The sequence below is a fragment of the Taudactylus pleione genome, unplaced genomic scaffold (genome assembly GCF_031769625.1).
Source record: "Taudactylus pleione unplaced genomic scaffold, aTauple2 ptg000563l, whole genome shotgun sequence".
Lineage (NCBI taxonomy): Eukaryota > Metazoa > Chordata > Amphibia > Anura > Myobatrachidae > Taudactylus > Taudactylus pleione.
The window spans coordinates 1,868,099-1,895,560 of record NW_028284965.1 but is presented as its reverse complement, the minus strand read 5'-3'; the positions used below and the strand labels follow the sequence as shown (position 1 = coordinate 1,895,560).

Below are 27,462 nucleotides of genomic sequence, written 5' to 3'. Positions count from 1 at the left end.
GCAAGCTCCATCATGGCCCTTAACACTGCACCACTGATGGCTCTACTGAGCAAAATATCCCAGATTTTCACACAATATAAAAATTCAAATGTTAAGTGTCAGTTTTATGCACACAGTAATATACATAGCCATCTTCTTCCCCTTTAAATGCTGACTAGGAAACATACTTTATTAGTGAAGACCAGTCACTCAGTTCCCTTTAATCATGTGAATAGATCACAGGTTCTCAAACTCGGTCCACAGGACCCCAAACAGTGCATGTTTTCAAGGTCTCCTCACAGAATTACAAGTGAAAATCATTAGCTCTATGCTTTAGTGAGTAATGAATACACCTGTGCTCCTGCTGGGTGACCTGGAAAACGTGACCTGATTGGGGTCTTGAGGACCAAGTTTGAGAACAACTGGAATAGATCGTAGAAGCAATCTTGCTAAAATAGTGGCATAAAATTGGAGTGGCTCAAACACATTCAGCCAATCAGCCAGGACTAGATCCACGTGTACTCAGGGCCTGATTCAGAGCCGGACGCTATTTGCGGACGCTCGTTCAGAAAAAGGGGCCGGCTATTTAATTCGAGCACTCGCTCTTTGCAGTCTGTTGACGCCTCTATGTCTGAACGAGCGAACAAAACATGCGCTCACTATTTTGGAAAAAACGTACCCTGGCCGCTCGCATCATACGTCATCTCCGCTATTTATTTGATTAATCGAGAACATCGAAAGGCGTATGAACTGTTCGCAGTGCTTGTGGTAGCATTCTCCTACCGCAATCATGCGAACAGTTCAGGCTAAAAGACAACCAAGTGACGTGGTCGATGACGCTGCTTTGTTAATTATGCACTCCCATTAAACGCCCATTTTGACCGTTTGGCACGCCTGCGTTCGGTTCACACTCCCCGTTTTCAAGCACCTTCCCCTGTTACCACCCACAAACGCCTCATCCTGTTACTCAAATTAGCAGGCATTTGCTATTTTGCGAGCACACGATTTCCGACCGCACTGACTGGTTCGCGCATGCGTATTACAACCCATGCGCAGATGTGCGAACATCGCTCAGAGCGAACGAGCGGCCGCTTACGAGCGGCTCTGAATCAGGTCCTCAGTGCTTTCCTCGCCCATCCTAGTCACTCTTTTCATGCATATGAACAGGAAAATAAGTGCAAGCTGTGTTTGCATCCAACAGCACATACAGTCAGGTCCATAAATATTGGGACATTGACAGAATTTTCATATTTTGGCCTCTATTCACCACCACAATGGCTTTGAAATGAAACGCACAAGATGTGCTTTAACTGCAGACTTTCAGATTTAATTTGAGGGTAATTACATCCAAATCAGGTGAACGGTGTAGGAATTACAACGGTTTCTATATGTGCCTCCCACTTTTTAAGGGGCCAAAAGTAATGGGACTATCAACTCAAAAGCTATTTCATGGACAGGTGTGGGCTATTCCCTCGTTATTTCATTATCAATTCAGCAGGTAAAAGGTCTGGAGTTGATTCTAGGTGTGACATTTGCATTTGGAATCAGTTGCTGTCAACTCTCAATATGAGATCCAAAGAGCTGTCACTATCAGTAAAGCAAGCCATCATTAGGCTGAAAAATCATAACAAACCCATCAGAGAGATAGCAAAAACATTAGGTGTGGCCAAATCAACTGTTTGGAACATTCTTAAAAATAAAGAACGCACCGAAGAGCTCAGCAACACCAAAAGCTCCGGAAGACCACGGAAAACAACTGTGGTGGATGGCAGAAGAATTATTTCCCTGGTGAAGAAAAACCCCTTCAAAACAGTTGGCCAAATCAAGAACACTCTCCAGGAGGTAGATGTATATGTGTCAAAGTCAACAATCAAGAGAATACTTCACAAGAGTGAATATAGAGGGTTCACCACAAGATGTAAACCATTGGTGAGCCACAAAAAACAGGAAGACCAGATTAGAGTTTGCCAAACATCTAAAAAAGCCATTACAGTTCTGGAACAACATCCTATTGACAGATGAGACAAAGATCAACTTGTACCAGAGTGATGGGAAGAGAAGGAAAGGAACTGCTCATGATCCAAAACATACCACCTCATCAGTGAAGCATGGTGGTGGTAGTGTCTTGGCGTGGGCATGTCTGGCTGCCAATGGAACTGGTTCCCTTGTATTTATTGATGATGTGACTGCTGACAAAAGCAGCAGAATGAATTCTGAAGTGTTTCGGGTAATATTATATGCTCATATTTAGTCAAATGCTTCAGAACTCATTGGACGGTGCTTCACAGTGCAGATGGACAATGATCCGAAGCATACTGCAAAAGCAACCAAAGAGTTTTTTAAGGCTAAAAAGTGGAATGTTATGCAATGGCCAAGTCAATCCCCTGACCTGAATCCGATTGAGCATGCATTTCACCTGATGAAGACAAAACTGAAGGGAAAATGCCCCAAGAACAAGCAGGAACTGAAGACATTTGCAGTAGAGGCCTGGCAGAGCATCACCGGGGATGAAACCCAGCGTCAGGGGATGTCTATGCGTTCCAGACTTCAGGCTGTAATTGCCTGCAAAGGATTTGCATCAAAGTATTAAAAGTGAAAGTTAGATTTAGGATTGTTTAGTTTGTCCCATTACTTTTGGCCCCTTACAAAGTGGGAGGCACATATAGAAACCGTTGTAATTCCTACACCGTTCACCTGATTTGGATGTAATTACCCTCAAATTAAATGTGAAAGTCTGCAGGTAAAGCACATCTTGTTTGTTTCATTTCAAAGCCATTGTGGTGGTGAATAGAGGACAAAATATGAAAATTCTGTCAATGTCCCAATATTTATGCACCTGACTGTATTTTCTGTATGTATTGTTCATCATAAATTGCAGAAATGTCATCGTCATGGTAAAACCATATCAAATTCTACAATAATTTTACATATACAGTTTATTTCTGTTTGTCAATAGAATCTGTGTCCTACACAGCTAAATGAACGGCCATGACTGATACAAATTGTTCTATTGCAGCATTGAGATTACATCCATGATCTGGGCACAAATCTGAACGGAGACAGTCACATGGCAGAATGATCCTGTAACCAGACCTCTGGATGCCTCAGACATGGTGAGTAAAGCGTAATCCTTCACATCTGTTTGTGTAAATGAAAAGAATTTGCTTTATCCTTCCTTACAAATGATTTTATATTAATAGAAGTTTCCAGCTAGAGTCCCATCTTACACGCAGTATTTACTACCTAAGAGGACCTGTTGATGAAACAAACATTTACTGTGGCAATAAAATGACTTATTGCTCCGGGGGCTCATCCTACTGTAGTGCGAATGTGTGGCGTTCGTTATCTGTTGGTTTCACACTCCACTGTTAGTACAAAAACTTTTATCTTCAACTCAAACTATTTATCTATAAAAATATACAGAATTTTTTTCCTTCCACAGAAAATGTTTATTTATAAGGTAACAGCCCTGTTTTTGTAAAAATAAAATAATAATAATAAAACAAAAAAATCATCGCATAATACTGTATAACGTTAGCACTGGCATGCACTTACCACATATGTGTCCTCACACATTATTGCTGCAGTCACAGCCAAACAGCCACTCCCAGCGCGCCAGGGGCCTGACTCAGCAAGGATCGCAACTGCGATTATGCATGCAATAGGCGTGCATGGACCAGCCACTGAGATCGGGACTGCGATCGCAGAGACTAGGCAGACCCATTGCATAGTGATTGACAGGAAGTACCGTTTGGGGGAGGTGAGGGGGGGGGGGGTCGGCGAAAAGCAGGTGCGCCAGGGTGTGTGAACGCCGTTACAGGGGCGTGCAGAAATTGGCCGCTGTGATCCTGTGCGCAGCCTGAGCTCTCTCAGCGGAATCGGGCACGATTTACCGCCGGACCCGTGCCCGGCGGTTGGAATCCCGACAGTGGCATCCCAGCAGAGGAGGAAATCCCGATCGTCCAAGGTAAGTATTCTCTAACCTAATTCTACCCTCTAACCCTCAGGGGTGCCTAACCCTAACCTCCCCCAGTGCCTAGCCCTAATCCCCCTCTAAGTGCCTAAACCTAACCTCCCCCTTCCCCGCCACCTAAACCTAAGTCCCCCGGGGGGGTGCCTAACCCTAACCTCCCCCAGTGCCTAACCCTAATCCCCCTCTAAGTGCCTAAACCTAGCCCCCCCCTTCCCCGCAACCTAAACCTAAGTCCCCCGGGGGGGGGGTGCCTAACCCTAACCTCCCCCAGTGCCTAACCCTAATCCCCCTCTAAGTGCCTAAACCTAACCCCCCCCCCTTCCCGCCACCTAAACCCAAGTCCACAGAGGGGGTGCCTAACCCTAAATCCCCACCGGGGGTGCCTAACACTAACCCCCCCTTCCCCTAGCCTAAACCTAACCTCCTGGGGGGGTGCCTAACCCTAAGTCCCCCCCCCCCCGGGAACCCTAAACCTAACCCTCCCCCCCCGCGCGGCTATCCGCACTCGGCGCCTGGCGTCCCTTCGATCGGGATGCCGTGCGCCGGTGTCGGTAAAATGACAGGTGTCTAGATTTAGACACCTGTCATTTAACCCTCGCCGGGATTAAGCAGTCGGGAAGCCGGCTGTCGGTATTAGGTCCGCCAGCTTCCCGACAGCGTGCGATGAGGTTACCAATTCCTGAGCTAGGTCTGATTTTGTGCAAGTTTGCGTGAGGCTCCGATTGTACTCGATATTACCGATGGTTTTGCAGACTCGCTAGGCATTACGGATGTGTATAAGGTTAGGTGGGCGTCCTTATGTTGTGCTGCGACGGCATAGAGATTAGCATATCATCTCAGTGTGACTGCGCGCGTAATCGCAGCGCGATCACAGTTGCGATCCGTACTGAATCACGTCCCAGGTCCCACGCGACTCTGCTAGCGTAGGGTGTCTTTTTTTTGTTTTTTGGGCGAAAATGCTTCTTAGTGGCGGTGCAACTGGGACGCATCGGGAGACTGCGCTGATTCATTTGATATGCGACGCTTGTATAGGACACGTCTGCATATTCCATATTTAGCTCAGAGCCCGATCCCTTCAGGACCCAAATGTATCGTCGTATAGTGGATATGACAGCTGCACTGATTCAGGGCTATGTGCTAAATGAAACCTAAGCCTCTAATACTATACATTCCATCAAATTAATATGAATAATAAATTAACAGCCTAAATTAAACTTCAAATTAATTCCACTCAGCCCTTTCATTCCAGAATAGTTTTCAGCGAACTCGAATCCCCGGGAAGGGCAGTGATGTTAATAACAGTGATTTTGAAGAATCTCCTACAAACCTGGCATGCAAGGTTTTCACCCGTGATGACAGATAAATATTTCTTTATTACAAGACTTAATAATCAGTATAAATCTTTTAGTGGGTTCACATTCCCAGTCTGTAAGCAATTGCTATTTTCAGTGAAAGGAAAATCCTTTGGGACTATACCTAGTCTTAAGTGTTAAGTATGATCGATGCTGTCAATCTTTAATGTAATCACATTTATAGCTGTTAACATTTGGCGATCGTCATGAGGTTTAAGTGATTGTTTTCAGCCTCCGCAGCAAAATGTTATCACGGGATCGGCATTAGATCTCATTAAGAAAGAACAACAGTCAAATTGCCAGCGTTCGCGAGTTATACGGCAGATATCTTATTTTATAAAGGTCACGCACTTTCTTCGAAAGGATATTATTAAATATAGATTTTTATTACTTTTCCTTAATATATTGGGGCGCGTTCTGTAATGATTGTTCTAAAAATAAAATGAAATTTCAATGCTTGCGTTTTGGCTTGTTGATATTAGTGTGCAGGTCCCCTGTGTTTCTACAAGAGCCCCTCGCGCAGGAGTCAGGTTACACATTATGCTTTACAGTATGCGCGCTAAGACCTACAGACCCACATTATCAGCTAATTAGTGCGAAATCTGACATGCACAGATCAATGACAGCCTGAGAGATCATGACCTGAGACCTACAGTTATGCTGGACACAAGCACAGCTATTTTGGGACTTGACTTGTCAGCCGAGATTGACAAAAGCATCCTCAATTAGGGGTTTATTTACGAAGCCTTGGGTGGAGATAAAGTGAACGCAGATAAAGTACCAGCCAATCAGCTCGTTACTCCTGAAAATGTATAGTTAGAAGCTGGTTGGTTGGTACTTTACCCCCTGTCCACTGTTTTTCATCCAAGGCTTAGTAAATAGACCCTTTAACTCCACGCTGAATCTGCTCTTAGAGCCCAAATTCAGTTTTCTCACCATGTTGAATCACCCCTTCTTGATATAGTGGCGATTCCAGTTCTCACCTGTGACTTCTCTATAATCCGTCACCACACCTGGAGGCCTACCTTCCTGCCCCATCACTACAGTCACTCCATGGGCACAGGCAGATTACCCTGTGAGAACACCGGCTTTGTGTCGATTGGGAGTCGCCACCTTCAGAAAGGCAGCGGTTATAGCTCCCGCACGGTACCCTGGTTCCTTTATGAGTACCTAGATCACACGGGAAAGACACAATAGCGAAGGTTCAATGATGCCTTTTAATTTACACAGCACACAACACAGTCATGTAAAAACAGTGACTACAACTGTATACTCTATATACAGAAATGTTAGTAGTAATAGCCATACTCTGCAAATTACCCATCTTGAACTAGGAAAGTTGAGCTGTGCAAAGGCCGCTGGGCAGGGTCCCTCCGAGAGTGATTCTGCTGAGGGACTTCTGAATCAAGGCCGCGGGGACATGCGACTTACTGATCAGCCCGGACCTTCTACCAGTGTGGTAATGTCTGGCTTACTAATTAGCCCCTGTCCGTGGGGTACACTAGGTCAACTGGGCGGCTCCCCATGGAGTATATGCTTAGGTTGCATATCTTTATCTTTCACTGCTGTGTGATGTCCACTGCCGGCAGGCTGGAGGAAAGCACTGCCTACAAGCCTGGCAGGATCCACAGTGGCCAGCTATCATACAGAACAAAGGGCCTGATTCAGAGCCGCTCGTTCGCTCCGAGCGATGTTTGCCCAACTGCGCATGCGTACGGATCGTTATACGCATGCGCGAACCAGTCAGTGCGGCCAAAATTCATGTGCTCGCAAAATAGCGAATGCCTGATAATTTGAGTGACAGGAGGAGGCGTATGTAGTTGGTAACAGGGGAAGGTGCTTGAAAACGGGGAGTGGAGATCCGAACGCAGGCGTGCTTAAAGGTCAAAACGGGCGTTTTATGGGTGTGCATAATTAATACAGCAGCGTCATTGACCACGTCACTGGGTTATTTTAGAGCCAGAACTGCTCGCAAAATTGTGGTAGCAAAAACCAACCCCAAGAATAGCGAGCAGTTCATACCCTGGTCGATGTACTCGATTAATCTAATAAATAGCGGACATGACGTAGGATGCGAGCGGCCAGGGGGCGTAGCTGTCCAAAAAACGACCGCAAGTGTTGTTCGCTCGTTCAGACCTAGAGGCGTGAACAGACCGCAACGAGCGAACGGTTGATTTGAATAGCCACCCCTATTTTCTGGACGAGCGAGCGCTGATTGCGTCTGGCTCTGAATCAGGCCCAAAGAACACTGGTGCAGCTCCTTTCTATCCCTCAGTCCAGTGTTGGGATTGGGTGGATTTTGAATCCCAGGATGCAATGTGTCCCTGGACAGTATGGGAAGGGACCTCGGCCACCTGGGGGGATGCGTCATCTTGTCTGATTTGTGACTTGCGTGGCACAAGGCTTGGCATTCTAATGGTGAGGGTTGGGAGTGGGTTTATCTACTTGGTTCTCCACTGCATTTTTAAAACACATATTTACAGGACAAGGAAGCGAAGGCACTGCTACACTTACAACCCCAGGCAATACCTAGTAACAAACATTACAGCATTATTATATACAGTAGGTTATTATATTGGCCATACAATTCCACACAGTCTTTGCTATAAGAGGCAGTCAGGACATTCATTGGTCAGGCAGCTCCTTCTCCCTGCGCTAATGCACTCAGAAGCAGACTAGTGTCTGGGTCACTACCCTGGAAAGAGCCGAGCTACAGGGGCTATTAACCAGCTGAGAGGCCCTCGGGTCATCGCAAACTCCAACGCTACTGGTTGCTCCCACCCCAAACCACATGTGAAAGCTGCAATGATTTCCCAGTTCATAAGCTATATTATCAATCACACAACCATCATATCAGAAATGTATGGAGGTTTCCCTTACTGGTATCGAAGGACAGCAAGATGCTTGTTGCCAAGAGTCTAGAACAAGGGAACAGTCTGCTAGTCCACAAGGGCATTCCAGATGTTTTCCAATCAGATACCCCAAATAGTGTTACCACCGCTACCAGCCCAAGATCTCCTCCTCAGTAAGGCCAGAAGAGAGCTCCATAATAAGCAGAGGCAACATTCAACGGTCTCCAAGTTAAGTGCCTCCTCTGGGACTGACTGCGCAGAGTAATTCCATAGCTTCGGGGACTTCATCTGGGAGCTATGAGTTAATGCATGTTAGCTGTGTGCTTACCGCACCTGGAAAATGACAAAGAATTTAATAGCTCTGGTTATTAAACCTGGGAGCTTGTAAGCCCAGCGGCTAATTGCATCTGCCCCTTATTGTTTAATTATGTTTTTTTTTTTATTGAATGCCCCACCTTTTGTTTACTATCAGTGTGAGTTATACTGCATCCCCTCTTTATAATATATTTATTAGGCGTTCTCATATCAGGAACCTCACATTAGAAGGACACCAAAATGATGCGATGGTCGTTCCAATTTCCCTTTATCCCAGAACAAACGATATTGAGCAATCAATACTGTGCAATCCTTTAAACGACTGAACGATTTAACGTGTCGTTTGATTGTATACGATTTATCGTTGGTCCTGTACACTCTAGAACAACCATCTTTAAGATCACTGTCTGGCTGTGGCAAGAGGTGACGTCTTCAGCGGCCAAATCGGAACGACATATCGCCTGGTCGTCCGGTTAGCCGTACGCCCTACACGATGTGCACCACAACATTCACGATATCTTGTGATTGTACAACATGGCCAACCAGAAGATGTCGTATACAACACATGGGAGTGTTTGCAATTGACCTACACACTGGGCCTGATTCAGAGCGCTCGCTCTGAATCAGGGCCCTCCTACCTAAAAATGGAGCGGCCTCTTGGACGGCCTCTTGAGCAGCCACGCCCCCTGCACGCCCACCAAAGGGGGCGGGCTGTCAATCACCATCGACAGCACGCCCCCTTTGGCGCGAGACCCATAACAACGGCTTGGCCGTCATTATTCGGGTCTCGCGCATGCGCACGACAGACCATCGCGACCATCGGGCTTGCGACGAGACCCTGCAGTAGGGTCTCGGTGACCGCAAGCCCTGGAGTGATTTTGGCTCTATCAGAGCCAAAATCACTCCCACTGACATCACTAGTGATGTCAGTGGGGCCGGACCCAGACGGTAGGCGTTCCCATGGGAACGCCTACTGTCTGGCAGCCACGCCCACCAAAGGGGGCGTGCTGTCAGTCACCATCGACAGCACGCCCCCTTTGGTGCGAGACCCATAGCGACAGCTTGGCTGTCGCTATGCAGGTCTTGTGCATGCACACGACGGAGCTCATCCGTCGTGCGCATGCGCATTAGGGCACCATCGACCCGCTCGCGAGCGTCCTACGCTCGCGAGCGGGTCTGAATTAGGCCCACTGTGCGATCTGCACGATATGTCGTTCTGATTTGCCTCAAAACTACATATTGTGCCGATATCGCTCTAGTGTGTGTCCGGCCCCAAATACAGATCTCCACAATCAGACAGGTTCCGTTTGGATTTATTCAATTAAACATTGAGGCCCCCATTTATAAACGATATTAAACACCAGTGAAATTATTAATTTAGTATCAAACAAACAAACAACAAATTTACTGATATTTAACAATACTTACCCCTCTGGCGGGGTCCTGCGAAGTCCTCGTCCTCTGTGAGGTCCTCCTCTGGGCTGCTGGCTCCAATGCATGCCTGACAGTCTACTTGCGCATGTGCATGACACGGGGACCCGGCAATTGCCGCCGAGTCTCTATTGCCGGCAATTGGACCTGCATCGCTCTCGCCATCTAAAAGATTGACAAACAGCGGTAATCTTGGATCACCGCTCTTTGTTAAAAGCAGAAACCTGGCACAACCCCTTTAGCGAGCGCTAAAGGGGTTATGCATCGTTGATAAATGGGGCCAGAGACTGGTAATAGGTCATGGGACCAATTATGCCCTTTAGCGAAATGTTAACTAGAAATTACATTGGGAGACACAGGAGGGACGCCCTGATGAGGTTATGGGGAGTAAAGGAAGAGGAGGAGGGAGGCAGGGAATAAAAATGCATTACCTGCTCTCCTTAGTGACAGTCTCACAGGGCTGATCACACTGGGATTGTCCACCTCTTCCTATGATAGTTCCAGGCAACAGAAATAATCCCATTCAAAAGTAATTCTGTCTGTTTATTTTTATGTTGCATTGCTGATGTATGCAACTCTCTGTAACATTTATATTGCGTATACTGCCCTGAAAACAGCATTGTACATATTTTTGTTAATTAATCTTACTAGCTTGATTTTATCGCTACAGAGCTGTAGTCTCTAAGGATAAATACAGATGTGTCCTGCCTTATCATTGCCCCCGCGACCTGCTGTGACATACAGTACAGTCACAGACCAGCAAAAGGTTAGGGGCACAGGAAAAGGTTAGGGGCACAGGAAAAGGTTAGGGACACAGGAAAAGGTCAGGGGTCTCAGGAAAAGGTCAGGGGCACAGGAAAAGGTCAGGGGCACAGGAAAAGGTTAGGGACACAGGAAAAGGTCAGGGGTCTCAGGAAAAGGTCAGGGGCACAGGAAAAGGTCAGGGCACAGGAAAAGGACAACAAGCCAATTCCAATGGCAAGCAAAGGTCTAAACCAGTGGTTCCCAAATTCGGTCCTCAAGTCACCCTAACGGTCCATACTTAAGCACATGTGATATAATTAACACCTCAGTCAGTGTGATTATAACATCTGTGCACAAGCATGGATATCCTTAAAACCTGGACTGTAGGGTGCTTGAGGACTGAGGCCCTGATTCAGAGCCGGACGCTCTGACAGCGCGCGCGCTCTGAATCAGGGCCGTCCCTGCTCCTTTTTGGAGTGGCCTCCTGGCCGCTCGCATAGCTGTGGGTGACCACCCACAGCTATAGCGATCGGCCAAACTGATGGTCACGATGGTCAAGACCATCGTGACCATCGGGCTTGCGACGAGACCCTGCGGTAGGGTCTCGCTGCCGCAGGGCCCTGGAGTGCTTTTGGCTCTATCAGAGCCAAAAGCACTCCCACTGACACTCCCGCTGGGAACGCCTCCGTCTGGGCAGCCACGCCCCCTGCACGTCCACCAAAGGGGGCGGGCTGTCAATCACCATCAACAGCATGCCCCCTTTGGTGCGAGACCCATAACGACGGCTTGGCCGTCGTTATTCGGATCTCGCGCATGCGCACGACAGACCTGGGTCTGTCGTGCGCATGCGCACTGGGGAAACTTCGACCTGCTTGCGAGCGCTCAGCGCTCGCGAGCCGGTCTGAATCAGGCCCTGAGTTTTGGAAATCCTGGTCTAAATGCTAGAGCAAAACAGGCTGAGAATAGGGAAGAATCATAGCAATTTTTTTATATCAGCAGAAAATACCACCGGGCATCGCCCTGATGTCCGACTGCGCACTTATCAGCCATTTATGGTAGTGCAACATCGCAAGTTTCCCACATCTCTATGGGGGTGTGAGGGAAAACTTCCAATTCCGGCAAGCGTGATATTCCATTCCGAAACAGCACGTTGCATTATGTCGGCACGGCATTCGCCCCCAGAGAATGGTTTACATTCTCAGGGGCTGATTCACTACCGATCGCAATTACATGCACGGCCGATTGTTGTGTTCTGCGCATACGTAAGCATCGAAGTGCACATGCGCGAAGACTCCACTGCGATCAGGACTGCAATGGCAGTTACTACGCAGACCCATTGCAGAGTGATTGACAGAAAGTACCATTTGGGGATGGTGACGGGTGGGGGATGGTCAGCTAAACGCAGGCATGTCAGTGCGTTTGAACACCCTTAAAGGGGCGTGCATAAAATAGCCACTGCGATGCCATACGCAGCCTGGGCTTTCACTGCGTGTGATGGGGTTAGCAATTCCTGAGTAAGGTCAGATCTTGTGCAAGTGTGCGTGAGGCTCCGATTGTACTCGATGTTACCGACGGTTTTGCAGTCTTGCTAAGTCTTACGGATGTGTGTAAGGTAAAGGGGGCGTCCTTATGTTATGCTGGGACGGCTTTGCGATTGCAATCATTAGCATATCTTCGCAGTGTGACTGCGCGAATAATCGCTATTGTGATCGCAATAGTGATCCTTACTGAATCAGGCCCTCAATCTATACCGGATAAGGTATCCCATGAACCCAAGTGGGAACAGAAGATGGGCGACTCGTAACCTCAACAGCTGGTGTACTGACAGGCTCGTCTTGCACGGAACAGGATCATTGTCCTGTTTGACATGTAGGTGTGAGTAGGGGGCCACGGCTGGTGCCTTTTAGAGCTGTCATAGTGACGGTTTGCTGTTAGTGGATGACTGTGGCCATCTTGTTACAGTCATTACTCTCACAAGGGTCCAGCCTACAGTATTTTGATTGGATGACTTTCGGCCACATATTTCAGTACCTGCCCAGTTGATGTCATTGCCTCTATCAGCTGATATATTGAAGCATTTGATGACAGAATCATTCTTCCATCTTTGGTATATTTTTAGCATGAGCACGCCAAATGATTAATTGTTTCATTGTAATATGGAGATTACCTGTAATTATTGCCTCATTGTTACAAATGTTATAGTGTGGGAGCAAAGTAAATCTTAGCAGTCAGGCAATACAAAGACGGGATTAGTACATTGGCAAATAAGAAGAGATGTTGTGTATTGTGACAGAAATAGAGTGAAATAAAGCAGCCTATTGGTCAGTGACTAGTGCGGAAAATGATAATGTCTCAGGAGGCGTCTGAAGTCCACAGTAAAAGAAAAACAAATACCAGTTACCTGAATCCCCGCTCCTGCTCCCGGCGCACCACCGCAGTCCGCCCAGGCTGGCGCACTCTGCATCATGGGAGAGATGTCATGATGTCTCTCCCATCATCCACTGCAGGAGCTGGAAGACAGAGCTCATGAATGAGCTCCAGCCCGGCTCTTGTAGTGGGAGCAACAGCAGCAGCCAATGAGAGTCTGTCTGACTCTCATTGGCTTCTGATTAACACATACATCGCCGCTGCACTGGCGGCGACGTATGTGTTAATGCACCAGCCCGAGCCCGCCTCCCAACCCCCGCCTGGCGCTGGGTAAGTGCACAGGGGGAGGAAAGGGCTCGGCTGTGCATTTTTCTGAAAAGGTATTGGGCGTTCCTGGGCTGTGAATGGGAGGTGGCTTAGCTGAGATGGGCGTGTCACTGATAGTGGTTGCTTACAGAGACGCAGAATCTTTCACATAGGAAACCAAATCCAGATGGAGTATCTGCACTTGCCACAGGGCCGGTGCAACTTGCAATGGTTCACCCAAAGGTTGTGTTTAAAGGCGCACCAAAGACAGGATGCATGACGCGTGATGCTTCTCGCCACTCTTTGCATGCATGCCGGCGTTAATTACGCCGCTATGCATTAATAAAATGCAAATGACCGCTCTCTCGGTAAGAGCTATCCTTTGGAAATGAGGGACTTCTGGGTCTATGGTCCAGAAGTCCCTCCGGCGTCCTCCTGTGCATGCGCAAAAGGACACGCGCCTTGGGGTTACTGGGAGGGATCCGATTGGATCCCTCACAGTTGGGCAGCTGCGAATAGAAGCCCATAGGCTTCAGATGGCATTGCCCACCGCATCAAAGCTCTGGGATGTATCGCATTTCAAGGCTTGATGCTTATGAGAAATGTGTTTCGGGGGTTTGACCGCATTTCTGCCGTTACTGCATCCCACCCCAGGGGGGAAATTTACTAAAGGTTGGTTTTAGATTCATTTTAAATCGATTTAAACCCTCATATATATCATCTGTCTGTTTTCAACTTTAATTGAAACCCGACATCGATATCAGTTGGATTTTGCAGTTGTAAATGCTCTCGATTTTGAACTTTCAGTTCAAAATCGAAGGCAAATAGAAGTTTAAACCTGACGGCACATCCATCCAAAAAAAGCTCTGCACAGACCAGTATAATCTGTGCAGCACCGGTAACATATGCAGACAACCGACACAGACACTGCATTGCTCAATTCAGAAACAGGCCCAATGTGTTGGATTTATTTTGCTCCAGTTGCTCGAGCATAGACCAGTATACAGTATCTATCTGGAGACCCGGTTTAGAGTGTTTATCTGGGGATCGGTATGAATGACCACCGGACTGGAGCCCAGCGGTTCAAATCCCGACGCGGGCAGCCCGAACAGAGCAGATCCCAATGGAGGTAAGTAAACCACCTAACCCTCCCCTCTCCCCCCACTAACCTTAACCTTCCTTTAGGGGTGCCTAACCCTAACCTCCCCTTTAGTGCCTAACCCTAACCTCCTCCCGGGGGTGCCTAACCCTAACCTCCTCCCGGGGGTGATTAACCCTAACCTCCCCTTTAGTGCCTAACTCTAACCTCCTCCCGGGGGTGCCTAGCCCTAACCCAGGCTTGCCTACCCTCCCGATTTGGTCGGGAGCCTCCTGAATATCGGGTGCCGCTCCCTACCCCCTGGAAAGGCAGGCAAGCCTCCCGGCTGCCGCCTACCCCCCCAGACTACTAGTAAAATCCCCTGCTGCCGGGGGGCCCGATGACGCGATTCGCGCTGAATCGCGTCATTGAGGCTCCGCCCCCTACTTTACAATGCCTTTTTTCCGGCCTCACAAACGACATCAAAGTCCGGCCACGCCCCCCACAGAATGCAGGCATTCAGCTCCCTCCCGGAAGGAGGGAGCTGAATGTCGGCAAGTATGCCCTAACCTCCCCTTTAGTGCCTAACTCTCACCTCCTCCCGGGGGTGCCTAACCCTAACCTCCCCTTTAGTGCCTAACCCTAACCTCCTCCCGGGGGTGCCTAACCCTAACCCCCCCTTCCCTGCACCCTAAACCTAACCCTCTTGGGGGGATACCTATACCTAACCTCCTTTCGGGGGTGCCTAACCCTAACCCCCCCTTCCCCTAGCCTGGCCCTAACCCTCCAGGGGAGGGGGTACGTAACCCTAAATCCCCCCGAGAGCCCCTAAACCTTATCCTACCCCCCGCGGCTGTCCGCTTGCGATGCCAGGCTTTCCTTCGTTTCGGTATACCAGGCGTCGGGATTTGGCCGGATGGATAATGGTAGGCGACGGGATTTCGATGCCTATCATTGGTCCCATGCCGGGATTTCACAGTCGTGAAGCCGGCGGACGGCATTTCAACCTCCGACTTCTTAACTACATCCCGTTTATCTGTGTATTTTTTTTTTGTAAAAAGTGGGTCCCATTGAGCAACGATCCTTTTGCTGTCGCTAAATGGGTTATGTTCTCCTTTATGTATTTAATAAACAGCGGTAATCTAATATTACCGCTGTTAGTCACTGTATCACTCTCACCATATATAGATGGAGAGAGCGATGTGGTCCCATTGCCCACAATGGGGACCCGGCAGCAGCCTTTCCGGTTTCAGCAAAGCCTTCCAGGCACTGCCGGGTGACCGGGGCCCTGCCAGGATAATCATGCACATGTGCAAACGTCTCATCGCACAAGCGCGTGACATAGAAACCTGAGCAGAGGACAGAGCCGGCGATGAGGATGTCACTGGACTTCGCCGGAGGGGTAACTAGTGATGAATAATACCAGTGGCAACTTCATTTGTATAACTGCGACACTAAATGAAATACAGTATGCCACTGGTATTTAGGATCGTTGTTAAATGGGGCCCACTGTATGTATTCTTTAGACATATTGTTGTTATTGGGAATCACTGTATTGTTTAGGGAGGTGAATGCTTTAGAAGTTTTTTAGGAACTGCATTATTATCATAAAATAAGATACTATTTGTGTTAAGGACCTTTAGGGCTGATAATCAGATGTACAATGTGTGCTACAGTATACAGTGCATCCGGAAAGTATTCACAACGCGTCACTTTTTCCACATTTTGTTATGTTACAGCCTTATTCCAAAAGGGAATAAATTAATTTTTGTCCTCAAAATTCTTCACACAATACCCCATAATGACAACGTGTAAAAAGTTTTTTTTGAGATTTTTGCAAATTTAATAAAAATAAGAAATCACTTGTACATAAGTATTCACAGCCTTAGCTCAATACTTTGTTGATGCGACTTTGGCAGCAATTACAGCCTCAAGTCTTTTTGAATATGATGCCACAAGCTTGGCACACCTATCTTTGGGCAGTTTCGCCCATTCCTCTTTGCAGCACCTCTCAAGCTCCATCAGGTTGGATGGGAAGCGTCGGTGCACAGCCATTGTCAGATCTCTCCAGAGATGTTCAATCGGATTCAAGTCTGGGCTCTGGCTTGGACACTCAAGGACATTGACAGAGTTGTCCTGAAGCCACTCCTTTTATATCTTGGCTGTGTGCTTAGGGTCGTTGTCCTGCTAAAAGATGAACTGTTGCCCCAGTCTGAGGTCAAGAGCGCTCTGGAGCAGGTTTTCATCCAGGATATCTGTACATTGCTGCATTCATCTTTCCCTCTATCCTGACTAGTCTCCCAGTTCCTGCTGCTGAAAAACATCCCCACAGCATGGTGCTGCCACTACTATGCTTCACTGTAGGGATGGTATTGGCCTGGTGATGAGCGGTGCCTGGTTTCCTCCAAACTGCCAAACTAACGCCTGGCATTCACGCCAAAGAGTTCAATCTTTGTCTCTCATGGTCTGAGAGTCCTTCGGTTACATTTTGGCAAACTCCAGGGGGGCTGCCATGTGCTTTTTACTAAGGAGTGGCTTCCATCTGGCCACTCTACCATACAGGCCTGACTGGTGGATTGCTGCAGAGATGGTTGTCCTTCTGGAAGGTTCTCCTCTCTCCACAGAGGAATGCTGTAACTCTGACAGAGAGACCATCCGGTTCTTGGTCACCTCCCTGACTAGGGCGCTTTTCCCCCGATCGCTCAGTTTAGTCGGACAGCCAACTCTAGGAAGAGTCCTGGTGGTTCCAAACTTCTTCCATTTACGGATGATGGAGGCCACTGTGCTCATTGGGACCTTCAAAGCAGCAGATATTTTTCTGTACCCTTCCCCTGATTTGTGCCTCGAGCCAATCCTGTCTCGGAGGTCTACAGACAATTCCTTGGACTTCATGCTTGCTTTGTGCTCTGACATGCACTGTCAAGTGTGGGACCTTATATAGACAGGTGTATGCCTTTCAAAATCATGTCCAATTAACTGAATTTACCACAGGTGGACTCCAATTAAGCTGTAGGAACATCTCATGGATGATCAGTGGAAACAGGATGTACCTGAGCTCAATTTTGAGCTTAATGGCAAAGGCTGTGAATACTTATGTACATGTGATTTCTTAGTTTTTCTTTTAAATTAAATTTACAAACATCTCAAAAAAACTTTTTATACTTTGTAATTATGGGGTATTGTGTGTAGAATTTTGAAGACAAAAATGAATTTATTAAATTTTGGAATAAGGCTGTAACATAACAAAATGTGGAAAAAGTGAAGCGTTGTGAATACTTTCCGGATGCACTGTTAACTGTAGAGATGTGCTGTTCAGTTTTCTAGAAATCCAAATCCACCTGAATTTTGTAAATCCGGACAGAACCGAGTCACAGTCTAATCTCCTAAAGGGTTCTGGACAGATGCGGGTTGCAGTTCTGATCTTCCTGCAGTTCGGAATTCAGGTTTTCAATCCGAAATCCAAATTTCTGGTTTTTAATTGCAAAAATTTTATGACTTTAGCTGTTTTTAAAATAATAATTAAAAAAAAAAAACAATCCAGATCCAAAACCAAAACACAGGGGTCAGTGTACATCTGTAGTGCTATATAATGTAATGACTGGTGAGAGGCAAGAATACAATCCAGTATCTGCGGCCACTGCAGGGTTATAGCAGTAACTGTCACCTGTCTGGGATTCCCGTCACTAGCACCTCTGCATTTTTAGAAATAAATAGTAATATCATGGTTGTGAATCTGAAGGTATATGGGTGTGCTGTTATCTTGGTTACATTTAATGATTCAGCCCATGTGCTGTGGGACAGGCGCACAGACTCATTTCAGATGTTCCCAGTGTCTCACAAGAAGACGTGGGATCGATGGGAACTGTTTCGCTGGCACATCAGTAATTACAGACGGACTCTATGCAAGGTCATCTGTATCACCCACTCTAGCGTCTAGCCCAATTTACATGATTCTGCCCTTTTGTGTATTATATTTGATCACAGTTGGTCGGATGAAAGCAGACTATATTTTTCTCAGAATGCTTTACAAAGCGAAACCAAAAAAATAATAATAATTTCTAAAAAGAAAAAAACAAAGAAAAAAAAAATATTTTTGTACAATCTTTATTGAGAACAAAAAGTCATACAAGAGTATGACACATGTAGGCACAAGAATCAGTTTAAACTCACAGATATTAGTTTTTAGACACTGGATGGGGAAAAAGCCAAACAATATGAGGGAAATGAAGGCCGTGACTGGGACATGGGTGGGCACAAGCAGAGATAAGACAGGTGATTGGGGGTGGACATCTTCTCTTGTAAGGTACAGTAGGGTCAGTGTTAGCCACTTGGGGCCATCAGCAGAAGGTAATGAAGGATTTGTTCCCTAAGTGTGGCAGAGCCATCTGGAAAGTAGCTTGGAGCTGAAACATGACCAATACAAATGGCACACACTTTGCTCGGCGGTATGCAATGCATTTAACTGGATGTACACCCAACAGTTATGAGGGACAGATCTTGTTGAGGTGAAGGGGACGTCCATACCATCAATCGACAATGCATTTCTTCTACTGAGAGGCTGTATGAGAAGAGATTTGCCAGTGTCGAATCTGTCCACTGCACTAAGCACAGATGTAGATACATCTAGCCTCCTTGCGCATTAAACAGCCCTTCTCGTTGTGCCATGCCGTGGTGTGACTAGGTAGCTCTGAGCCTCTTTTTGTGCGACTCTTCCCCTTCAAATGTCTTATTTAGGTTACACAAGCAGCTTCTGTTGATTAAGGTCAAAGGATTGCCAAACTACCAAGCCTGCCAAGGTAAGCCACCTGTCTCCCTGGAACAGCTTTGACATAATGGATGTAAAAGACATTGCCAAAATTATCAGAATGTTGCGACCCACCACCTGTGATCTGGACCCTGCCTCAACCAAGTTTCTCATATGGTGTATGGACATGATTGGCCCTGTAATTGCTAAAATAGTTCAATGCTCTTTGCAAACCTTAATTTTTCCAGAACCACTAAAGGAAGCAATTGTTAGACCACTTCTTAAAAAACCTAATTTAGACCCCGACTGCATGACCAACTATAGACCAGTATCAAACCTTCCTTTTCTAGGAAAGGTCATTGAGAAAGTGGTGGCAATGCAACTGGAAACCCGCCTGTCTACCCATGATATTTATGCTCCATTCCAGTCAGGATTCAGGAGAAGACATAGCACTGAAACAGCTCTGGTATGTGTGATTAATGATCTTCTGATGGCAAGAGACAGAGGCGATTGTTCAATCTTAATCCTCCTGGATCTCTCAGCAGCATTGGATACTGTGGACCACGGGATTCTAATTGAGCGCCTGAAAAATTTCTGTGGACTGGATGGCACAGTCCTTAGCTGGTTCAAATCATTTCTGACCGGCAGGTCACAGAGAGTTTCTTCTGGAGTAAACTCTTCATCACCAGTGCCACTTCCATCCGGTGTCCCACAGGGTTCTATACTATCTACCATGCTTTTTGCAATATACATGCTACCATTGGGTGAAATAATCAGACGTCATGGCCTAGTCTACCACTGCTATGCAGATGATACACAACTGTACCTGTCCTTTGCTCCAGGTACAAAGGACCCAATAACAACCCTAAATGGCTGCCTAGCTGAGCTTCAGGAGTGGATGAGTGCCAGTTGGCTGCGACTGAACCCTGATAAAACAGAGGTCCTTATGATAGGTCACAAGTCAGGGCTACAGCATAGCCAACCAACAGGACTTACGCTTGGGGGGATCAGAATTACAAAACACTGAACATGTGCGGAATCTTGGTTTTGTCCGGAATAGTGGCATCTGATACTTAAACATCAGGTATCAGCCACAATCAAATCCTCATTCTTTCATCAGAGGAACATAGCCAGAATCAAGCACTTAGGACCTCATTCAGAGTCGGTCGTTGCGGTCGCACGGTCGTACGGGAAAAGGGGCCGGATATGCAAATGATGCACTCGCATGTTGCGTCCCTAAGATCGGATCGTTAGCTGGCCGACCAAGGGGAGGAAGCGGCCGGAAGACAAAAAATACGCCCCTTTCTTGTACGCATTACACGTCATCTCCGGCCATATAAGGATTAATCGAGACCATCGGGAACCATCGGAACTGGTCGTAGAGCTTAAGGTTGACCATACCCTATCTTAAGCACTACGATCAGGTCAGTGTACAAACCACCCATGTCACGTGTGCCATGACACTACTTTGTTAATTATGCACTCCCATAAAACGCCGTTCGCATTATTAGGCACGCCTGCGTTCGGATCTCCACTCCCCCGTTTTCAAGCACCTTCCCCTGTTACCACCCACAAACGCCTCAAACTACCGACCTGGCTGTGTTCAAGGAGAGAGAAATTTCTGATCGTAGCAGCAAGTTTGCGCACGCGCATTGCGAACTTTACGCATGCGCAGTTCAGCGAACATCGGTGGCGTACGACCGTGCGGCCGCAACGACCGACTCTGAATGAGGTCCTTAATTCCATCAGAAGATCTGCCTAAAGTCATACATGCATTTATATCATCACGCCTAGACTACTGCAACGCCCTCTACCTTGGACTCCCAGCAAAAGAATTGCACCGCTTGCAGATGGTACAAAACGCAGCTGCCAGGCTATTAGCCAACCAGCCCCATTCCAGCCACATAACACCCACTCTTTACTCCCACTGGCTGCCTGTCAGATGGCGAATTGTTTTCAAGATTGGCTTACTAACTTACAAAGCCCTACATGACCATGGCCCAAGGTACCTAAAGCAGCTTCTGATTCCTTACTGTCCCACCCGATTACTGCAATCCGTTGACAAAGGACTATTAACAGTACCTAGAATATCCCGGAAATCGTCTGGGGGTCGAGCTTTCAGTTTTGGGGCTCCAACCTTATGGAACTCACTTCCACGCACAGTTCGAGGCCTCCACTCTAGAATCCTTCAAAAATAGACTCAAGACTCAAATATTCACCCAAGCATTTCACTAATGTCCCTTGTTTAAGCTTATTTTGTATTTTGCACTGTAAATGTAAAGCACTTTTGAGTCCTTTAGGAGAAAAGCGCTATATAAATAAAATTATTATTATTAAAATGATATGCAGCATGCCTATGTTCTACGTGCGACTGCCGATGCATCTGCATGCAAAACGCTACGTCACACTGTCACAGCCGCTAACACCGTAACATAGCATTTCATATGCAAATGCATCGGCAGTCGCACATAGAATATTGGGATGCCGCATATCGTTTTAATCAGAAGAAGCTGCTTGCGCGTCCTACTTGCATCGTTGTGCATTTGTAGGGAATAAAGTTACATGAAAAGACGCTCGGGGCTACCGAGTCACATTGTGCTCACGTGTTATGAGTAATGTTACTTGTAGCGCACGGATAGATGTAGTGCATGTGGACACATCTGTAAGTATCTGTCTATTCTGTCTAATCTATCTAGCCATGGGTCAAAGTCATTGCTTTGCATGCTCAAAAATTTGGCTGGTGATGTTGTTTTTCGAGCCTTATATAACACCAGTTAGCAGGGTATTGGCTGTCGTCAGGAAGTGGGTGGAGAGTGGGCATATCCATAATGGTTAAGTACCATATTTTCTTGGAGAAATGGCTTGGAGTTTTTAAAGGTGAATCTACGGCCACACAGCATTTAAGGGGTGATTACGATGGTACCCAGAATGGTCGCTTTGATCTCTGCTGTTGTCAGCAAGACCCTTCTGTATGCACCAGTGACTGATCGGTGAGTGGGCCAGTTATTAGTGTGACCAGCAAAGACACACACACTTTTTTTTGTTGGGAACCAATTAACCTACCAGTATATTTCTGGAGTGTAGGAGGAAACCTACGCAAGCACAGGGAGAATATACAAACTCCACACAGTTAGGAGTTATAGTGGGAATTGAACCCACAACCTCAGCACTTTGAGGCAGTGATGCTAACCATTACACCATCTGTGCTGACGTGTATGCACTTTTTTGCATGTACTGTATGTATTTATGTACTGTACTGTATGTATGGACTTTATGCATGTATATACAGTCAGGTGCATAGAATTTTCATATTTTGGCCTCTATTGACCACCACAATGGCTTTGAAATGAAACAAACAAGATGTGCTTTAACTGCAGACTTTCAGATTTAATTTGAGGGTAATTACATCCAAATCAGGTGAACGGTGTAGGAATTACAACGGTTTCTATATGTGCCTCCCACTTTTTAAGGTGTCAAAAGTAATGGGACAAACTAAACAATCCTAAATCTAACTTTCACTTTTTAATACTTTGTTGCAAATCCTTTGCAGGCAATTACAGCCTGAAGTCTGGAATGCATAGACATCACCAGACGCTGGGTTTCATCCCCGGTGATGCTCTGCCAGGCCTCTACTGCAAATGTCTTCAGTTCCTGCTTGTTCTTGGGGCATTTTCCCTTCAGTTTTGTCTTCATCAAGCGAAATGCATGCGCAATCGGATTCAGGTCAGGGGATTGACTTGGCCATTGCATAATATTCCACTTTTTAGCCTTAAAAAACTCTTTGGTTGCTTTTGCAGTATGCTTCGGGTCATTGTCCATCTGCACTGTGAAGCGCCGTCCAATGAGTTCTGAAGCATTTGACTGAATATATAATATTGCCCGAAACACTTCAGAATTCATTCTGCTGCTTTTGTCAGCAGTCACATCATCAATAAATACAAGGGAACCAGTTCCATTGGCAGCCATACATGCCCACGCCGTGACACTACCACCACCATGCTTCACTGATGAGGTGGTATGTTTTGGATCATGAGCAGTTCCTTTCCTTCTCCATACTCTTATCTTCCCATCACTCTGGTACAAGTTGATCTTTGTATCATCTGTCCATAGGATGTTGTTCCAGAACTGTAATGGCTTTTTTACATGTTGTTTGGCAAACTCTAATCTGGTCTTCCTCTTTTTGTGGCTCACCAATGGTTTACATCTTGTGGTGAACCCTCTATATTCACTCTTGTGAAGTCTTCTCTTGATTGTTGACTTTGACACATATACACCTACCTCCTGGAGAGTGTTCTTGATTTGGCCAACTGTTGTGAAGGGGTTTTTCTTTACCAGGGAAATAATTCTTCTGTCATCCACCACAGTTGTTTTCCGTGGTCTTCCGGAGCTTTTGGTGTTGCTGAGCTCTCCGGTGCGTTCTTTCTTTTTAAGAATGTTCCAAACAGTTGATTTGGCCACACCTAATGTTTTTGCTATCTCTCTGATGGGTTTGTTTTGATTTCTCAGCCTAATGATGGCTTGCTTCACTAATAGTGACAGCTCTTTGGATCTAATATTGAGAGTCGACAGCAACTGATTCTAAATGCAAATGTCACACCTAGAATCAACTCCAGACCTTTTACCTGCTTAATTGATAATGAAATAACGAGGGAATAGCCCACACCTGTCCATGAAATAGCTTTTGAGTTGATAGTCCCATTACTTTTGGCCCCTTAAAAAGTGGGAGGCACATATAGAAACCATTGTAATTCCTACACCGTTCACCTGATTTGAATGTAATTACCCTCAAATTAAATCTGAAAGTCTGCAGGTAAAGCACATCTTGTTTGTTTCATTTCAAAGCCATTGTGGTGGTGAATAGAGGCCAAAATATGAAAATTCTGTCAATGTCCCAATATTTATGCACCTGACTGTATGTACTGGATGCATGTATATATTCACTATATGTATGTACTGTTTGCATGTACTATATGTATTTATGGACTGTATGTTTGTATATATGTACTGTATGTATTTATGGACTATATGTTTGTATGTACTGTACGTACTGTATGTATTTATGGGCTGTATGTTTGTATATATGTACTGTATGTATTTATGGACTGTATGTATTTATGGGCTGTATGTTTGTATATATGTACTGTATGTATTTATGGACTGTATGTATATATGGACTGTATGTTTGTATATATGTACTGTATGTATTTATGTACTGTATGTATATATGTATTTATGGACTATTTATTTATGTACTGTTTTTATGTATATATGATCTGTATGTATTAATGGACTGTATGTATTAATGGACTGTATGTATGCAGATAATTTTTTTTAACTTCATCTTTTTATTGCTGATTTGTAAAAGTTTTTCCTATAGCACTGAATAGAGTGTATTCAGCACAATATAAGTACGGTGTTTTCAGTATTTACCGTTTAGGATTTTCATATTTGTGTTCCAATCCAAATACATTAGCTCGCAAAAATACTCAACCCCCTAAAAAGTCAACAGATTAGTCTGTATTACAAATGACACAAAGATTGTTCCAAACAGTATTTTTATTGTGAACTAGTCGGCTCCTAAAGTAAACTCTGGTGGCCGGATGGCTCTCCAGTCTCTAATTGCTGGATTATTATGATTGCTTCATTTATGACTGTAACGTGTCCGATCTGTGCCATTTTGTTTACCCTCCTGAAAATGCACAGATCTGCTGGAGACAAGATAGTGTCAGAGGGACTTCACCAGGGACCATTAAGATACATCTCAAGTGATCCGGCATTTAAAAAGATTTGCCCAAAACATCCCCTCATTATTATCTAGAGGGGTCATACATTGAAAGGTGTATATATATATATTAGGGATGAGCGGGTTCGGTTCCCTGAGAACCGAACCCACCCGAACTTCGGGGATCCGGGGCGATCCGAGCCCAAGCTCGGATCTCCCTGTCTGCCCCGGATCCCTCTCCCGAGGCAAAACCTCGAGATCTGCTGTCGGATCTCGAGGTTTTGCCTCGAGCGGCCATTTAAAAAAAAATGCCTTTGCCTTTAATGGGCAAAGTGCTGATTGGCTGACAGAGCCGTCTGTCACGGCTCTCAGCCAATCAGCATTATGGTGCTCATTTGCATGTAGCACGGACTCGTGAGATCCGTGCTACATGCATCTGTGTGATTGACAGTGACACAGAGCACAGATGGGTCAGTGAGACCCGTCTGTGCTGCTGTGTATTTCAATGACACAGATGCACGCACGGACCAGGAGATCCGTGCTACTTGCATCTGTGTCATTGACACAGAGCACTAACGGGTCCGTGAGACCCGTCTGTGCTGCTGTGGTAAATAAAAAAAAAAAAACCTGTGTAAAAAGAGAAAAAAATGGCGTCCTCCCCCCCAAAAAAAGAGCAACCAGCCCCGGGCATTAGTGACCCAGTGCTGGGTGTGCTTAAATACAGGGGACAAACGACATAGGGGTCCCCTGTACTTAAACACAACCAGCACCGGGCTAGTCAGAACCAGAGCTGGTTGCCAAAATACGGGGGACAAACGACGTAGGGGTCCCCCGTATTCTGCGCAACCAGCTCTGGGCTCTGATCCGGTCCTGGTTCTGGAAATACAGGGGAAAAAAATGAGTAGGGTTCCCCTGTATGTTCCAGAACCAGCACTGGACTTTTTCTAGCGGGGGGCTGATGCCACAGCCAGGGGAGCCCTTTCACCGGGCCCCCCAGCCGCAGCATCAGCCCTGACCGCTAGTCAGCCCAGGCCGGGGATCCCTGGAGAGCTGGGGACCCCCCCAATAAAGGGGTCACCCTCTCCAGGGCACCCCAGGCCCAGGCTGATAGCCCGGGGCTATCCCCGCCACCCCTGGTGGCGGTGGGTGGCGGGTTGATTGTGTGGTGTGGTGTAAATAAAGAATATCAAACATTGTCTTTACAAGTAGAACTGCAAGTCCCAGCAAGCCTGCCCCGCATGCTGGTACTTGGAGAACCACAAGTACCAGCATGCAGGGCATTAAGGGCCCACTAGTACCTGTAGTTCACCTGTAAAAAAATGTTTCAAAAAAACACAGGACACACACACCGTGACAGTATAAGTTTATTAAACATACATACACACACACACATGTACACATACTCACCTATGTAACCCTGTAGCATCGGTCCACTTGTCCGGTAAAGTATCCATAGGGGACCTGTGAAAAAAAACATACTCACCATCTCCTATGCGAGGTTCTGTCCTCTTCGTTCCAAAGTAGGCATCCCCGGACTTGGCAAAAAAAAAAAAACGAAAACGCGATCCACGAACTTAGTACCGTTCTATAGAACGGTACTTCCCGAATGAGAGCTTAGCGGCGGGGTATCACCATGGAAACCCCGCTGCTAAGCGTTCATTGGCTGAGAGAGGCCATCTCCCGTCTCTCTCAGCCAATGAACGGCTCCCTCCATTGTAGTCAATGCTGGGAGCCGCAAGGTTATTAAAGTTTACCCTGCGGTTCCCACCATTGACTACAATGGAGGGAGCCGTTCATTGGCTGAGAGACGGGAGATGACCTCTCTCAGCCAATGAACGCTTAGCAGCGGGGTTTCCATGGTGATACCCCGCCGCTAAGCTCTCATTCGGGAAGTACCGTTCTATAGAACGGTACTAAGTTCGTGGATCGCGTTTTCGTTTTTTTTTTTTGCCAAGTCCGGGGATGCCTACTTTGGAACGAAGAGGACAGAACCTCGCATAGGAGATGGTGAGTATGTTTTTTTTCACAGGTCCCCTATGGATACTTTACCGGACAAGTGGACCGATGCTACAGGTTACATAGGTGAGTATGTGTACATGTGTGTGTGTGTATGTATGTTTAATAAACTTATACTGTCACGGTGTGTGTGTCCTGTGTTTTTTTAAACATTTTTTTTACAGGTGAACTACAGGTACTAGTGGGCCCTTAATGCCCTGCATGCTGGTACTTGTGGTTCTCCAAGTACCAGCATGCGGGGCAGGCTAGCTGGGACTTGCAGTTCTACTTGTAAAGACAATGTTTGATATTCTTTATTTACACCACACCACACAATCAACCCGCCACCCACCGCCACCAGGGGTGGCGGGGATAGCCCCGGGCTATCAGCCTGGGCCTGGGGTGCCCTGGAGAGGGTGACCCCTTTATTGGGGGGGTCCCCAGCTCTCCAGGGATCCCCGGCCTGGGCTGACTAGCGGTCAGGGTTGATGCTGCGGCTGGGGGGCCCGGTGAAAGGGCTCCCCTGGCTGTGGCATCAGCCCCCCGCTAGAAAAAGTCCAGTGCTGGTTCTGGAACATACAGGGGAACCCTACTCATTTTTTGT

General features: G+C 46.6%; 1 protein-coding gene across 2 annotated transcripts in view; it reads left to right on the top strand.

The window, feature by feature from the left end:
- LRRC4B (leucine rich repeat containing 4B) overlaps window positions 1-27,462 on the top strand; it is a 369,551-nt gene that overhangs the window by 219,186 nt on the left and 122,903 nt on the right. For both annotated transcript variants that reach the window (XM_088453020.1, XM_088453019.1), the window contains one exon: window positions 2,996-3,092. The gene's annotated coding sequence lies outside the window, so the exon portion shown is untranslated. The remainder of the gene's footprint in view (window positions 1-2,995; window positions 3,093-27,462) is intronic.